Source organism: Pelodiscus sinensis, chromosome 8 (assembly GCF_049634645.1).
Source record: "Pelodiscus sinensis isolate JC-2024 chromosome 8, ASM4963464v1, whole genome shotgun sequence".
In the NCBI taxonomy this organism is placed as follows: domain Eukaryota; kingdom Metazoa; phylum Chordata; order Testudines; family Trionychidae; genus Pelodiscus; species Pelodiscus sinensis.
Window position 1 is genome coordinate 35,093,082 of NC_134718.1, and position 18,009 is coordinate 35,111,090.

An 18,009-nucleotide genomic window follows, 5' to 3' on the forward strand; every position below is an offset into this window, starting at 1 on the left:
ATGAGAGGAAAAAATGATAGCTGAAAAAATAAAATGAGTTTCTCTATGTAACTCCTATTGCCTTCAACACCCCAAATGTATGAGTAACTGCTGGAGACATTTGAAATACGATTTATTATTGCCTTATTAAAGTGAGGATTTAACTGTTATATAAATCTACAAAAATAAATAAAACAGCACAGAAAAGGGCACTAGAAATCTATTCTCCTAATGCAGACAGGCCATCTTTAATGATCAGTTGAGTGCTGCCAAATGTGATACAATATAAGGTGCGTAATTTACCTCATCAAGTAATGTCCCAACTACCAGGTATGGGGCTTTGTTCTGAAGCACTGATGCTTCAGTGGAATGTACTCAGGTTCCCCTGCAGAACAGAAGCATCATAAGAACAATCAAACTCGGTCAGACCAAAGGTTCATACAGCCCAGTGTCCTGTCTTCCAAAAATGGCTGGTGCCAGGTGCCCGGGAAGGAATTAACAGAACAGGTAATCACCAAGTGATCCATTCCCTGTTGATCATTCCCATCTTTTGGCATACAGAGGCTAGGGACCATCACTAACTAATAGCCATTGATGGACCTATCCTCCATTAATTTATCTAGTTCTTTTTTGAACCATGTTATAATCTTGGCCTTAACTTCTTCTGGCAAAGATCTCTTCAAATTGACTGTGCTTAGTGCATAGAAATATTTCCTTTTGTTTGTTTTAAACCTGCTGCCTATTGATTTCCCCTAGAAGAGAAGGAGTAAATAGCAATTCCTAATCTACTTTTTCTATAGAAATCACGATTTTATAGCGCTGAATCATGTCACCCCTTACTTGTCTCTTTCTCAAGCTTAAAAGTCCTAGTTTCAATAATCTCTCCTCAAGATAGGCTAGATAGACATCTATCAGGGATCGTCTAGATGATGCTGGGTCCTTCCGTGAGGGCAGGGAATGGACTCAATGACCTCTCGAGGTCCCTTCCAGTTCTTGTGTTCTATGATTCTATATGGATGTTGTTCCATACTCTTAATCATTTTTGTTGCCCTTTTCTGAACCTTTTCCAATTCCAATATATCTATTTTAAGATGAGGTGACCACATCTGCAAGCAGCATTCAAGTGCTACACTGTAGTAAACCAGTTAAAGAGTGCTTGATATTGAAAGCAAATCATAATAAAATTATAGGAACAAGAGATAAATCAATGGGAGACCTGTTCAATATCTTTGTTGTCTATATTTAAAGAGGAATATGGAAAGAAAGGGGGAAGACCTGGAAGCATTAGTGTATAAGCTAACTTATGACTTAGATGGCATCTCAGAGACTTAGTGGGATAAGCCTCAACAGTGAAATATTGGTGTAGAAGACAATAGTTCGTCCAGGAAGAATGGGGAGGTTAAAAAGTGGGGAAGGAGGAAGGGTTGCATGGTACATTGAAAATATATACACAAACATACATAAATGTATACGTATGCTTGTTCTGAGCTCCAGAAGGAGGAACTAGACAGGCCAGTTGAAAGTCTCTGGATATAGATAAAGGGGTAAGAATCAGAGTTGATGTCCTTGTGGGTGTTTACTATTGTCCAAATCAGGATGAGGTAGATGAGACATTTCTAGAACAAATATCCAAAATATCCAGAAGACAAGGCATGCTAATAATATGAGACTTTAACTATCCAAACATCTGTTGGAAAAGTAATATAGCAATATGCTATTGTCCAATGAGTTTCCTGCCAGTTCTGGGGACAATTTTTTGTTTAAGAAAATGAAGAAAGGAATTGGTAGCGAATGAGAAAGTGGAAAGCATTTCAGAATAAAGTGATCATGAAATGATAGATTTTATGATTGTACCAAAAAAAAGGCATGAGTGTAGCAAATTATGGACAATGGACTTGAGAGAGACTAATAAGCTCAGAGAATTCATAGGTAAAGTTCTATGGGAGGAAAATCTAAAGGAAAAAGGAGTTCAGGAGAGCTGGCAGTTTCTCAAGGAGAGTATGTTAAAGGCACAAATGTAAACTATTCTGATGCAAAGGAAAGACAAGAATAGCAAGAGGAACTCTTTAATGAACTGATAATCAAAAAGGAACCCTACTTAAAGTAGGAACATGGGCACATTTCTAAGAAAGGAGCACAAAGGAATAGCACAACCACCTACGAACAAAATCAGAAACACTAAGGCACAAAATGAGATATACTATCAAGGGACATAAAAGGCAGTAAAAGAGATTCTTTAAATATATTAGGAGCAAGAGGGAGATTAAGGAGAGTATAAGATGTCATCTTATTGAGAAAGTTGAGCTAATAAGGGATGATGACATCAGGAACACTGAAGTATTTAATGAGTATTTTGCTTCAATCTTTACTAAAAAGCTAAACTGTGACCAACTACTTAACACTATTAACAAGGGGAAAGGAATGCAAACCAAAATAGGGAAAGAACCAGTTAAAGAATACGTATATAAATCAGATGTAGACAAGTCAGAAGGGCCAGATGAAATTTATGTGAGGATAGTAAGGGAACTAGCTAAAGCAGGCTTGGAGCCATTAGCAATTATCCTTGAAAAGTCCTGAAGCACTGGTGAAGTCCCAGAGGACTGGAGAAGGGCAGACATAGTACTTAATTTTAAAAGGGAGAACAAAAAGGACTAATGGAGTTAGATAAGTCAGCCTAATTTAGATATCTGGAAAGATACAGGAGCAAATTATTAAAATTTCATTTGTAAGCACCTAGAGGATAATCAGTTTGCTGTATAAGGAATAGCCAGCATGGATTTGTCAAGAACAAATCATGCAAAATTAACTTAAATCCTTTCTTTGACACAGTTACTGGCTTGTAGGATAAGGTGGGATACAGTACAAACGGTATATTTTGAGTTTAGTTAGGCTTTTTACAATACCACATGTTACTCTCATAAGAAAAAAAAACTAGGGAGATGGTGTCTTGATTATATTACGATTAGGGGATATACAACTGATTGAAGACTACACAAAGAGTAGTTACCAATAGTTTGCTATCAGACTGAAGGAGGGTATCCTGCAGAATGAGTTATGGGTCCAATACTATTCATTATTTTTTGTTACTGGAGTGCAGAGTATTCTTTTAAGTTTTGCAGAATACACCAAGCAGGGAGGGGTTACAAGTATTTTGGAGGACAAAAGCAGAAATGAAAATGACTTGAAAATTGGTATTAATTCAACATGATAATTTTTAATAAAGACAAGAGCAAAGTACTTCGCTTAGGGAAAAAATCAAATACATAGGATGAGTATTAGGAAAATATTTCTAACTATAAGGCTAGTGAAGCTTTGGAATAGATTTTCAAGAGAGCTTTTGGAATCTCCATCACTAGAGGTTTTAAAGAACAGGTGGGACTTGTCAGAAATGGGTCTATGTTTACTTGGTCTTGCCACAAGACAGGGAGTTAGACTTGGTGGTTTTTCAAGGTCACTTCCAACCCTATATTTCTAAGTGACTAGTATATGTACCCTGTTGCTTTATAAATCAGGACAGTGTTAAACTCCTTCACTCATCAGAAAGGAAGAAAGTAGCTCTTCAACATTGGTAGACCTGCAGATTAGGATAGAAGAACTGGCAACTGTGACTAGTTAGGCTGCTGGGAGGTGGAGATAACAGCTGCACCCTCTAAGCAGAAAGCTCCAGTGAGAGTTATTTTCTAGTTTTCTCTCATTACAAGAAGTTACTTTTCCAGATTTCCGGATAAGGAAATGGAAGGGTAGAGAAATTATTTCTTCTTGTAGAAGGTAAGCTGTTAGTGTGTGACGAATAAGTTCTGTTCATTTGTTTTTCCTCTGAGTGACCCTAGCTAAAGGAAACAGCCCTGTTTTCTTGTTAGCATTTGTACTAAACAGAAAGAAGCTACTTTGCATTTGTTTTGTTGTTGGGCTTCTTACTAAGAGAACCCAGCCTGTGGGTATTTTATTTTCTCTGGATGAAAGTGAAATGCTTTCTGTTCTGGGACCTTCCTTAAAGTGGCAGTATTCCATACACTTATTTATGCTCAGTTAAATATTTTTCTTCAAAAAGGCTTACAAAGCCTCCCTTTCATTGTCTGTGAGACTTTAAGTGAAAACTAGGAGAGTCTAACACTCATGGACACAAGTGCTTAAATAAAAATGATAATGCAAACAAAGCATGTTCTTCACTCCACTGCCTGTACTGTTTTATATAACAAGATCTCTTACTTGCAGGCGGGGGGACTAACCGACTTGCTTCATGGGGCTTAGGATAGAAGGGGCAGAGTTGGAGGCCGTCAGCCTGGAGTGCACCATACTGTGGGCTCCCATCAGCCCTCAGAGCTGCCTGGAGCATGCCACCAGGAACTCTGACAGTGATTCAAGGGCCCCAGGGCTCTGGCTGCTGTAATCCTCAGGCCCTAGGGCAACTTCCCTCTTTCCATCCCCCGCCACAGACACATTGACAGGACTGCCTGCAGGGTGTCTTGTTTGACAGCAATGTCTGTATGAATTATATTTCTCCTAATGAGGGGAAAAAGCAAAAGGGACAGTGATAAGAGCAATTTAGAAATTAAATAGTGGTGCTAAGCTCCACTACAGCAATAAAGTGGTCATGCCAACCCTCTTCCATATGCATTTTCTGGCAGAGCGAGGTTAGCATCAAGCCCATTTGATGATGTGGGAAAGAGTGAAGGAGGGCAACTGTCCTGGGGCCTAGCAATTCAAAGGGGCCTGGGGCTCCTGGCTACTGCTGTGGCGGTGACTGGAGCCACAGGCCCTTTAAACCTCTGTCCGAACCCCACATGGCACACAGCAGAGCTCTGGACAGTGCTGTGGGGGGAGGGGCGAGTGGCAGCCCCGCCCCTTCTGGGACCATGGAGCTGAGCCCTCCTCTCCCTTGCCCAGGGGCCTTGGTGAGTCTGGTGGTTTGCCTGGTCAGTGCAATATAATACTCATTAAACCTTTTAAAAGCATATATTTCTAATGTTGGATCCTGTACCTAATGGTGATAGCTTTGACTCAAATCATTAACACTTTTGCAAATTGAAGGCAAAGTACGTATGAAATGCTACCTGTCTCTGCCTCTCATCTAGAGGCTATAAAGTGAGTGAGGGTGGGTGTTGGGAGCAAGAGCAAATTTTCTGAAAAGTGTCTCCCACAGACTGGTTACATGTCAGAAGGGGGTGGCACCGGTTGCCACAAAAAAATCCTTTTACAAAATTTATTTCTTCCCTTGGGAGGACTTCTTTATGCTAAAGGGCTTCCCTGATGCAGATGGCAGCAGGAATAATGTTCCTCATAAGAGTTCAGCACTTGACAGTGAATCAGCTGCCCAGTCTCCCAGACTGCTCCCCACCTACCTTGTTAGCAAATCCCTCTGTGTGTACAATGCTCCATTGTCTTACCTTTCCTGAGCGCATCGTATTTATGTAGGCAAGTCAAAAGAAGATTCTATCTGCTTCTCCCATGATGGCAATAATATTTCTGCATGGGCATGGCTGATGCACAATATAGAGGTTTTGGTGGTTTTCACCACATGTTAGATGAATTTCAGGATAAGATCTGACAGGCTTGTAAGTGCCTCTTCAGTCTGCATTATGTCCGTGTTCTTATAAAATAGCTGTTAGAGCTGAAGCTGACATTTATTGAACAGATTTTTTTTTTTAGTAATTAGACATCTCTGCTCAGGAGGTGCCCCAATATGCACATGAGTAACTGTTTTCCTTTTAGCAAATTATGGAAAAATCCAACTTTCAATGATCATCAGCTGTACAGTACTCCTTGAACCATGATTAAATGGCATTTCTGACTGATCAGATGGAGTAGAAACAAATGAATAAAGAGAAAAAGTGCTTATCACAGTAGTGGTGGCATGACACTTTAAAATTTCACCCCTCAGGATATTTTATATGGAATCGCTGTATTGTTTTTTTTTCCTTGTGTACTAAGACTGGCTGTCTAATCCAAATTTGAAATCCCCATGCTCATTGATTTGAATTGTTTTCTGATTCACAGTCTGTGCAATCCCATTGACTTCAAACCTCACCCTACCTGATCTGTCACCTCCTTCCCATTATCATGCTTGTTTTAGAGGGATCTGATGTAGTAAGTATTTTTGTTAAACCATTAGACTTTAAACAAACCCCTCTCCAAAGCCATTATTACTCTACTACCACCCATGAGCATGTCCCCCCTGGGAAAAGCAACTGCTGTTTTTGTTTTTTGTTTTGTTTTTAAACATGCCCTGTTTCCAGACTGCAGATGTTTGGGAGGAGTTCAATTATCTCATTTCTTCTGTGGAGCGCTTGATATTTAACTATTTGATAAGTAATTTCGTATTAGGAGATTGGCCTCAGTGATTGGCTGTATAATTCAGAGCCTTTCATTACTAGGTTATTCTTTTAAAGGAAAAAGCCAATACCATCTAATGATTTCTGAATGGCATTTGTAAAATGAGTTGTTGGTCTAAGTCACTTCCTAATGAATAGGTATCCAGATCAGAAAAAATAACCAAAGTAATTGGCACCCTTATTGGTAAACTTCACAGAGGCTGAGGGCATGTCTACATTAGCACTTAAATTGATGTAGCTTATGTTGCTCTAGGGTTTGAAAAACTAATCCCCTGAGTCATGCAAATTTCAGCAAACTAAGCGCTGTGTTGGCTGTTTAGGCAGGAGATGCTTTCCCACCAATATAGCTTCTGCCACTCACAGTGGTGGAGTAATTTTTGCTGATCAGAGAGCACTCTCTCATTGGCATATCATGTCTTCAACAGACATGCTATAGCTTCATTGGTGTAACTGCACCAATGTAGAATTTTTAATGTAGGCTAACACTGACTGAGCATGGAGACTTAAGGGTGGTCCTTCCAGGATAGTGCCATGAAGTTTGATCTGCTGCTACCTGTTCTGTACAGTGTCTTTTCAGGACTACAAAATTCAGTGACTTCCACATAAATGTTTTAAGAGATTGATGAGTCTAGGGGAATTGATGGTGAACCACCATCCTGCATAGCCTGCAGCTGAAGAGTTGCCAGAGTGCTTCTATTCTACAGATCAACTCCTAGGCAGTGTCACAAAGGTACCTCTGTACAGCCACATCCCTGAGCTAAGCCCTCTCAATACACATTTTGAGAGGTTTCTCATAGAATTTTGCATCAGGACTCAGCATTCTCAGATTGATTTAAGATAAAAACAATACTTCCTGTTTGGCTAGAGATAAACTAGGGTTGCTAATAGTAGGTTTGTAAAGTCTAGACTGGACACTACTGTAATTGCAGGATGTGTTAAGTAGCATTTGTCTGATATTTTCCCTGGTTGACATATCCTTTAGAGATGTGTAAGGAGAATCGAAGAGTTGAAGTATTTTGTGACTAAGGTAGACACAACTGGTATCTTGCATCAAGATTACAATGTAAGGGACAAATCCCTCTTAGTTAGTACATTTTGTTGACTGTAAGTTAGAACATTAAGATCAAGGACATTATAACCAAAAGGACACTAAAATCAAAATGGAGTCTTGAGTTTTACATAGAAATCAAAATGGAACCCAAAGGACTAAAAGACTTTTGCCACCAAAAACCATCATTTGCACACAGAACATGGCTGTGTACACAACACTGTTGCTCTGCACACGATACTACAGTCTGCACCAGGAACACTAATATGCACCCAACACTATACACCTCGTGCACTAGAGACGCTCCTGCTATTTCCTGCCCTGGGATCTTTATAAGCTCAAGTGATCGGGCTCCTGCTCCTAGCTCCTGCTTCCTTCTCATCTTCCAGTAGCTGGCAGTTTAGATCACTGTTGAAAAAGAGCTGTGGCGAAGGCCGGGACCTGCTTCCCAATAGACTCAATTTCACCGCTACCTATAGGGTGCATTAGCTCACTACTGTGGCAATTGCCCAGCATTGTGGGTTATAGCTACCTGTAGTTCCGGACTGAGAGTAGCTGCCTATCACCCAGTTCCACTCCAACCATTGTGGCGAAGGCCCTATTTTGAAGCTGAGAACTGATTACCATCGGGTGCCTGTGTAACATACCCATGGTCATACCATCGACAAATCATCAGTTGGGCTCCTCAGTGTTCCTCCCCTGAGGCTGCCTATGCCAACGGATTGAAGGTCCTGAGCCTCGGCTGCCATCTGACTTTAGATGCACTTTCTTGTTTAGTTATACTGTGCTATTTTCTATTACTTCTGGGGTGAGGGGTTGATTTATGCAGTGTTCTATTCTGGGGTTATTCTTTGTGTTGTTACCTGTTGTATTCAATATATCTTTTAAATTTGACATTTGTGTCTGTGCTTTTTTCGGACTGGAGAAATCCTCCGGTGACAGATATGGTGGTTTCCAGACTGGACCACCTTCTGGGACAAAGGCATTTTCCATCTATTCAGATCGGCCCTACTAAATTTAGTTTAGTAGTGTGCTTTTCTAGGCTATAAATTGTTACTAGCAAAGTGCTAAGAGGCTGGTTAAATTAGTATGAATGAGACTCAACCTATAATGCCAGTAGGAGTAAACAACACATTTTTAAAAATTGCTTTACAATGGGTTTTTCAGGGAGAATGAATCTTGGTATTTTAAGCTTGAGGCCTAGTGATAGTAATTATGTAAGGCCACATTTTATCTACTAAGTGAGCAAAATAATCATACTTGAATCAGAAGGTTTAGTTATGGCTTATGGTAGACTGTCTAGAACACAAAGGCTTTATTCATCCAGACTTCTTTGACTTTATTTTAAGAGACTCATATACCTGTGCAAATTCTTATGAAAATTGTCAAAACCCACAAAATGGATAGCGGCACTTACAAGTACAGTCACTAGAGTCCAAGACTTCATCAAAATGGTCTTCGTAGGCAAAGGTGGCTGTAAGAAATAAGTTCATAATAAGAATCAAACCCGACCCTCAACAGAGCCTTGGGATGGTGGGTTGATGCCAACCTTAATGGTTATTTTACCTTAAGAGGAACCTGCAGTCATGTGAGTATATGGTACAGATTCTGCTGTTGCTGCTTACTTGTTCTATTTCTGTGACTTTTTCTCTTATATTGATCATAATAATAGAATTCAGGAAGTTTTGTGTATCTGACCAATAATCTTTAATCTTAAAATAGCCAACAAAGAGCAAACATATTATTAGTGGCGTGTGTATTTTGCACACCAAATTTAATCCTAGATCTATACCGCTGATGGAGTCATCAGCTATAAGAATTTGCACTGTCTTCCCCTGTGAAGTGGACAGAATCAACCCATAATATGTGCCTTTCTGCTTAAGCAAGTTCTATAAAGTTGCTATTTAATTAGCTACATTACTCATTCTTCCTGTAAGAAAAGAACAAAATACAAATTGCCTGTCTGTATTGCAACGAGTTTCCACATAACCCACCTTAGCTTAGAATGACATTAATTTCCCTTCTGGCTACCTAACTGTTCTTTGAGCCATTCCCCTTTACTTTTACTATCCACAGTCATTATATTCCATATTTGTTCTTCGACGAACCTCCACGCTTGCTCCCTCACCCTCCTCACTATCTGCTTATTTTTCTGTGGCAATATATTTTGAAACAGCTTGTCAAACCTGCTAAGTGACCATCAGCTCTCAAGAGTGCTTCATGTGACCAGTTCTCCAGTTTTGTGAGTGTTGGAGTTGATCCATCAGAGTCAAGAGCTATAGTAAGATAAAGTGCTTTGTGAAAAGTTCGGAACTGGGATTACTTTAGCTCCATAATGTTCATTCAATATCACTGTAAAGAGATTTGGCTAAAGTTGATTCAAAGGGGGGTATGAAAAGAGATAATCAATTTTATGTTTCTTAAAACCATTTTGCCTTTCATAATTCATGAAGTTACTTTGTATTTTTTCATCTTCAGATGTTTACTATTATAATTTAATTGAAGCTAACTAGGTCAACTTTTGTTACATCTCTCTTTGCTCCATCTAAACTCCTTATTAACTCATGATATTTATTTATTTTCAGTGAAGCTAGATGTTTTGCAACCATCACAGGTATTTTTCCTCCTGTATTGATTCTACACAACCAAAACCATATACACTGACAAATTTAAACTAGCAACTTTTCCCCTTCTTCCTCATCCATAATGGACTATGTCATGTAGACCCTTGGCCTGGGGAGCTATTAGCATAAGAATCTCCCTCTCTGAGTGTTGTGTTACATAACTGAGATAGGAACGGATTTATTCAGTGCACTCAGTGATCAAACATCATAAAATCTGAGTTGATAAAATTGCCAGTTTTAGCAAAGGGAAGGAATATAAAATTTACCATTTTACTAATTGCTGGCTTTAGATTGCATTGCTTTTCCTTGCAACATACTACTCTTGATGTTCATGTTGCTGAGCAAAGTATAATGATAAAATAGAAAGTATTGTATTCTATCCTGCATAGTTCCATGTAAATCAGCAAAGTAACAACAGGGACAAATGTGGCTCAGTATGATACAGGAAGGTAATAGTTGTTACCAGCAATGCTTCTATTCTAATGAAAATCCCAAGCCATAATGTCATACCTTCTCTTACTAGTAAGTTGAAAATGATTCCCTTTTACATTTGTGATGTCTATTTGAATTATGCATTAATTACCTTGAACCTTATTTTCTTCATTCACGTACTTTTCCCAGAACTATAACACCATTTTCATCTACTTTTTTTATCTGTATCACAGTAATGCCTTAGAAGCCCCATTCATGGCCAAGGTCTCCATTTTTCTAGAAGCTGTACAAACACATAACAAAGACAGCCTCTGCACCCAAAACCTTACACTTTCTCACCTTAACATAGATATGTTTGCTTAATTTCCATGGTGTACGTGAGCAGTTTATATCATGCATTTCTACTTTCTGGTGCTGAGATTGTGGCTGTCTGTAGTTATAAAAAATAGTTCATGCCCCAGAGAGTTGATTATATCATCTTTACAATATTTGGACCCTCTTCTTCCCTCTTCTCTACAGCATGGGAAGAGGAAAAGGTGCCTAAGGAGAGAAGTGGAACCAGTAAATCATGCTTCCCCTTTCCCACTTCTTAAATCGACACAACTATTTTATCATTTATCACATTACTATTATATTTACCACTTTTTGTTAGCAGTTCAAATTACTTTGCTTTGTCTCTCAAGATGAGATAATCTTATACCTTACAAGTAAGAGAACTGTGTTACTATATTAATCATCCCATAACTCTTGTTCTTTGACTGGTGATTTAGAAGAAACCCCTGTTCCAGATTGCACCTCCCATAGACTCTTAAACAGTCCTGTGTCCCAGCTGCCATAACTTTCTCCTACTAAGGCTATGTCTAGACTGCAAGCCTCTTTCGAAAGAGGCTCTTTCGAAAGAGCGCATCTAGACTGCACGTGGAATTTCGAAAAAGCAAGCCGCTTTTTCGAAAGAAAGCACCCAGTGAGTCTGGATGCTCTCTTTCTAAAAAGCCTGTTTGCTGTCAAGAATGCCTTCTTTCGAAAGAGCACTTTCGAAAGAAGGAGTTCTTCCTCGTGGAATTAGGTTTACCACCGTCGAAAGAAAAGCCGCATTCTTTCGATTTAATTTCGAAAGAACGCGGCTGCAGTCTAGACGCAGGTGAAGTTTTTTCGAAAAAAGGCTACTTTTTTCGAAAAAACCCCTGAGTCTGGACACAGCCTAAGAGTAAAAGGTTCCAAAGCCTTATCCTAGTTCATGAGACAGCACCTCCTTTGTTCATTTCCATAACAAAGCATTTTGGCTCCTTATCCCTGGTACTTACATGCGTGCACAGACTCACAAAAGGCTTTGTTTCTTTTTTGCACTTCATGTCTTGTGATTATTTTTTTTACACACAAGAAGAAAAAAATACAATTGACATTATGTCGAAGTGAATAGACCATATTCACGTTTTGAGTGTGACAGGTCTTCTATTGAAACTCAAATTAGATTGCTCTTCTAATTGTTTTCAATGAAGGCAAAAATGTAAAGCAATTTTGCCTGTTAAAATGGAGAGCACTTTTTGAAAAGGTCAGTTTAACTTTATTTTAGTGTTTGGAACAACTGAAAATACTTTCTATTCCTATCACATGAATACAACCTTTCTACACTGAATAACTCCAACTGATTATGTTTCTAAAGGCTGCATAATAATTGTGTAGGGAGTCAGCCCTATAGTATAGTGACAAGCCATTATGCTGCTGTGAGAAAGATCCAAGTTGATATCTTAAATGTTGTAGTGTCAGTAAACCAAAACCGGAAGAAAAGGATAACTTGCATTCTCCTGATCAACAGATGGTCACTATAGACAGTCTCGAGTCACTTTTCTGTCCTGACATGGGATGGAATCTGCCAGTGTGAGGCCTTTCAGAGTGTCTAAGGCAGGGGTGGGGAACCCTTTTTTTGAGTTGGGAGGGGGGGAACTGACCCACAGAAAAATCATTCAGAGGCTGCACATAAGTGAGCAACAAAAACCTTCACCCCTCACCAGTATGGGCTCCCCAATGTTGGGGGAAGCCCCCAGTATCAGGGGCCACTATCACCCGTCAGACTTGTATCACTACAATTTAATATTGACGATAGTCCCTTATCGGTGAGAGAATGACACCTATGTTACATATCTTCATATTTACCATGACTTTTTGGCATTTACTGAATACATTTTTTTGAGTAGCTCATTACTAGTGAAATAAGAAGGGGGATGAATGTAAGCCATAGTAATGTTGGAGATTTTACATTCTATTTGTTTGCACAATGTTTATCATTAACCAGTGATAACACATTGAATATTATTAGAAATATCATGTTCCCATGTCAGAAAAAAAAACAAGTGGGAAGGGGGGTAGAAAACTGTTGTGTTTTCAATAAAGGTCAGATAAGTTGTGTGTAATAAACACAAAAACTTATTAAATGTCGGGGATTATGTTTTGTAGATAATATAAATTTTATTGAAAAAATCACTCTTCAAATTAGATAATCACATTTTAATAAAATCAAGCAGATGGATTTTTATTTAAATCAGATTTTTTTATTTTATTTTCTTGGAAAAAATCTGCATAAACATCTTTTGTATTACATTAATATTTTATGTCTATACTTATTTTAACCTCTTAACATTTAAAATAAAAATACACATGATGGATCTGTGAGTCTCTATCAAAAACATTGCATTAAAGCTGGCGAGGGAAACCTATGGTCTGGGGTTAAGATCCAGCTTCTAGTTTGCCTGGATCTGGCCCTCAAGGTTTGGGGCTCCTCCCCGCATTGGGGAACCCGCACCGGTGATGTCCCTGAGGGGCTGCAGCACCAGCATTAGCTCTGAACTAGGGATGTTAAATTTCAACTAATTGACTAATCGAATAATTAATTGACTAAACTATTTGATTAGTGTTCAAAGGCGGAGGTGCCCTTATTGTGTAGCAACAACCCCAGGGCTGTTGCTACACTTCAAAGGCAAATGCACCCTATGGAGCTAAGGATCAGCTGGGAACTCCCCCGCTGACCCTGGGCTACACGTGATGCTGCTGCTTTGAAGCACCCCCTGTTGTCTCTTCCCTCCCCCACCCACACCCCACCTCTTTCAGAGACAAGGGAGGGAAATGTCTAGTCGACTACTGTGTTGACTATCCGATAAGCATTTGATTATAGGACAGTCGACTAGTCGTTCACATCCCTACTCTGCACTACATGGGAGAGAGAGGGCCTGTGACTCATGGGCCGGAGTTAGGCAATCTAGGGCCAGATCTGAGCCACAGGCTCTGCCTAGCAGGGGGAGGAATCAGCTTTGCATGGGGAAATGGCAGCACAGCAAAGTGCTGCCTAGAAGCTTTTCCCCTGCTGTTTTGAATGGCTGTAATTGTGGCCAATCAGCGTAGCAGGGGGTGGTGCCTGGTAACAAAGGGGCAGGGAGCAATGTGCATCCCTGTGGACCTGTGCCAGGTAAGTGTTCCCTCACGTTGTCCAGACCTCCTACCCCCTCCCCACTCCTGCACCCTACCACTTCCAAGGTCCCTGCCCCCACTCCACTTCTGCACCCTACCTCCCACCCAAACCACCCACTTCCAGCCCTCTCCTACATGCCCCCTACTCCCACATCATGACTTCCACCCAGACCCCCACCATCAATCCACAATCTGGTCTTCCCCCTCCCTGCCCAGGTCCCTGCTCCGCTCCACTCCACTCTTGCACCCTACCCCCCACCCAACCCTTTTACCTCTGGCCTGCTTTTTTACCATTCCAACCTGCCAGACCCTCCAACCCACTCCTGCATCCTCCCACCAACACAGACTCCACACCTCTAGCATGCTTCCCAGCAGACCCCTCCCACATATGGAATCCCTCATTTCTGGCCCCACCCCAGCACCTGGGGGGGCACAAAATCTACTAGCCTGCCCCCCTCCATCTCCGTTGTGTAAGGGGAATGTGGGAGTGTCTGCTTCTTAGTTGGGGGCCATATCAGTGAGATTTGTTTTTTGCCCCAACTCAAAAAAGGTTCCCCACCCTTCATTAAAGGGTGTTCTTCCTATATAAAGAAAGAATTCCTTGGGTGGTGGTGGAGGGAGGGGGAGTGGGAGAGGAATATATCCAATTTTGAGGTAAAGTTTTATAAAAATAGCATAAAGTCAGCCTCAATAACTTAGGAGACTCATTTAAAAAAAAACAGGGATGAATAAGACTTAAGTTCCAATCACTTTTATTTAGTCATATTTGAATTTTTTTTCCAGGCTGACCTGATATAATTGGTTTAATTCACTCACTACAGATAAACCTTCTATTATGTAAATCATTTGGTTGTAAGTGACAAACATATTTGGACTGTTTATGCGTATAAAGAATTTCATGTTATTTTGTGTAACAAAACATATTTTTGTACACTGTTGTTTAATTATATTCTGGTTACCATGCTAATGTGACTTCATATTGGTCATCTGTAAAAATAAGCAATTCACTATTTTCAAGTATACTAAAACATATATTTAATAAGAAACTGAACATATAAAGCTATATAAGCTTTATATAAAAAATAGGCTATATATTAGCTTAAATAAATGCTTGTAACTATAGCATATTCTCTTGGATAGCAAAATGATGGTACCAAATCTAGTGTAAAGGCTTTATTTAGCTGTAAATCAACTTGTTTTGTTATATCAACCAGAATGTATCTTTCTTTAGAAAATAACTGGAGAACAAATAGAAAAGTAGATTAAAATAAATTATTTAAATTGAGAGTTTCTACCTCATGATTTAAATCAATTCATCCTGCTCTTCATTTTAATGTTGACATTTTTCATTACCTTTTCTTCAAATAACACCTTTCTGTATAAACAGACATCCTATGCTTAGTTTTTTACTTGGGGTGGAGGAAGGCACTGTTAAGGCAGCTTGTAGGCACCTTTTTTCTGTTGTTCCGATGTTGAGCATGGCCCCCGCTAAAAGACAGAGCAATTTCAAAGTTGCTCTACCAGTCTAAACCCTGGTTCCAGATTCTAGGAACTACTACAGATTCTAGGAACTACATAATAGATGTTGTGTAGTATCTACAGTGTAGGCCCACTGCTCCGGCAGAGCTCATGTACCTACTTAGAGTGTTTATACATTCAACCAACCAAAGATACCATTCTTGGTCACAGCATTGTAGCAGGAGTTCATGTTCAGCTGACTATCTACCATGACTCCCAAATCTTTTGCAGAATCACAGCTTCCCTGAACAGAGTCCCTCATCACGTAAATATAGGCAATATTCTTTATTCCTAGATGCATACACTTACATTCAGCAGTATTAAAACACACATTGTTTGCTTGTACCTAATTTACCAAGCAATCAGGATAACTCTCTATCCATCATTCATCTCAATTATTTATCAATCCTTCAACCTTTGTGTCATCTGTAAAGTCATTAGTGATTATTTTCTTTTCTTCCAGGTCCCTAATAAAAGTGCTATATAGAGTAGGGCCTAGCATCATCCACACCACTAGAACTGCTCAATGATGATCCCCATCTGTAATTACATTTTTGGATTTATAAGTTAGCCAGTTTTTTAATCCATTAAATGTGTGCCATGTTAATTGTATATTCTGGTTTTTTTAATCAAAATATTGTGCGCTACCAAATCAAACACTACACAGAAGCCTTAGTATATTTTATCAAGTGTGCTACCCTTTTCAACTAAACTAATAATATCATTATAAAATTGTAGGTAAATGTGACTGCCCATTTTCTATAATCCAGTGTTGATTGGCATTAACTATTACCTTCCTTTACTTTTTATTGATTCCTAATTAGTCCACAATCTTGCCCAACATTGATATTCACAATTTTCATGTGGTACAAAATAAAGCTATGAATATTTGTTAAAATCTTCAGTGAAAACAATAGACAAAATCAGTCTTAAGGAAAGTGTTGCAGTACAGATGAAAGAAATATCATTCAGTGAGTTCTGCTTTTCATTCAAACAGCAGTGAAAAGGAAAAGAGATATAGCTGCACCCATTCTTGACCTCTTCATTTTCAAAAACTTCTGATAGGAAAAAAAAAAAGGAAGTTAAATCTACTCTTTAGAGGATGCATTTTGTTTCTTGACAAACATGCCATAGTATAACTTCATCAATTTTGAAGCCATGGATGTTTTCTGCTGAATCATTTATTTTTTATTTATTGAATTTATATATTTTTAGAGTCTGTATACAGTGTGTTTTTAAAGAGTTATAAAGTTTAGAGGGAAAATTAAATTTGAACAGATGGTTTGTGTACGTTTTACCCTGCTCTCATCAGATGGAGCCAAATTTTGCTATCCCATACTCTGCTTGTAATCCTACTGAGGACTTTTACATTATTGGGCTTGATTTTTTTTTAAATAACTAAATTACTAATAGTGTAATTGTTGTGTTTGTTTCCACAGAATCACAAAGTATAATATACTGTTCTTAGTGTTGTTTCTAAGGTAGTGCTTTGTTTCTTTTTGTATCATGTGTCCTTATAACAAAAATGCTCAAAAAAGAATGGAGAAGATGTAAAAAGAAGTGTGTTGATTGGGAATGCCCCAGATAGGAGAAGGACAAATAGAGAAGAAGAATATGTTATCTTTCGATATCTTTTTTATAGATAGATAACAAATCCATGAATTCATCATCAAATAGTTTTATTCTCCCCTTTATTTGAGTATTAAGTACATTGTATTTGATCTCTTCCATTTCTGAAGTGTTTTCCAAACTTTGTTGACATGGACAATTGATCTTTCCTTGTCCATAGACACAAATACGGATTTTGAGACTTTCTTGAAGCTGGTAACTATAGTAAGATGAAAGCCTAAAACATAAGCCCATTTAGCACAGGCCCAGTTAGAGGCCTGAGGCCTAGCTAACAACGGACACAACATGGCTAATATAAGGCAAAGCTAAGATTTGAGCAAGAGGCAGGCCATGGCATGAACAGGGCATGAGAGTGCAAAACACTATTAGGTCCAACTGTAGACCCATAATTGGTGCTAGGTACCGACTGCAAAATAGTAATTGATATTGGTCATAAGTGGGAAGCACACGGTACCACCAGTTTATTAAAAAGACCTTCGTACACAGTCCCCACAGATACAGGTGCAGAAAAGGGTCTAAAATGACAGCATGATGGATAGAGATGATCTCATCAAACCATGGTGATATCTAAACAAGGGTGATATCTAAACAAGGTCAGAGGGTGGTAACCTGACATGTCAGCAGTGATGTGTAACTTGTTTGTACCTGTATATAAAATGGTGTCTTGGAGGGGAGGATAGTTTTTGGATGACCTAGGGGGCAATGGAAATTTACTATTGATTGGGTCATTCCATTGTTATGAATGTGTAGTGTTTCAGTGAAGTCTACTGACAACTATTACTGTACTTCACTAAACAATAAACCTGGCTGGGAACCTTTAATCCTTATCTGATTTGTGGTCTTTGGGCTCTCTCTTGGGGTCTTCAGTGGAGACTAAGTGCACAAGTCAACATGGTACATGTTGCGCTTCCTCAGACTTGCTGAGGAACAAACCCAGACAAAGGGTGGGCTGGAGCAGTATTGCTTTGGGGATTGTTTATTGGTA

General features: G+C 39.1%; 1 long non-coding RNA gene across 2 annotated transcripts in view; it reads left to right on the plus strand.

Moving 5' to 3' along the window:
• The first annotated feature begins 3,428 nt into the window (after positions 1 to 3,428).
• LOC112546456 (uncharacterized) overlaps positions 3,429 to 18,009 on the plus strand; it is a 138,419-nt gene continuing 123,838 nt past the window's right edge. For both annotated transcript variants that reach the window (XR_012905796.1, XR_012905797.1), the window contains exon 1: positions 3,429 to 3,747. This is a non-coding gene — a long non-coding RNA (uncharacterized LOC112546456). The remainder of the gene's footprint in view (positions 3,748 to 18,009) is intronic.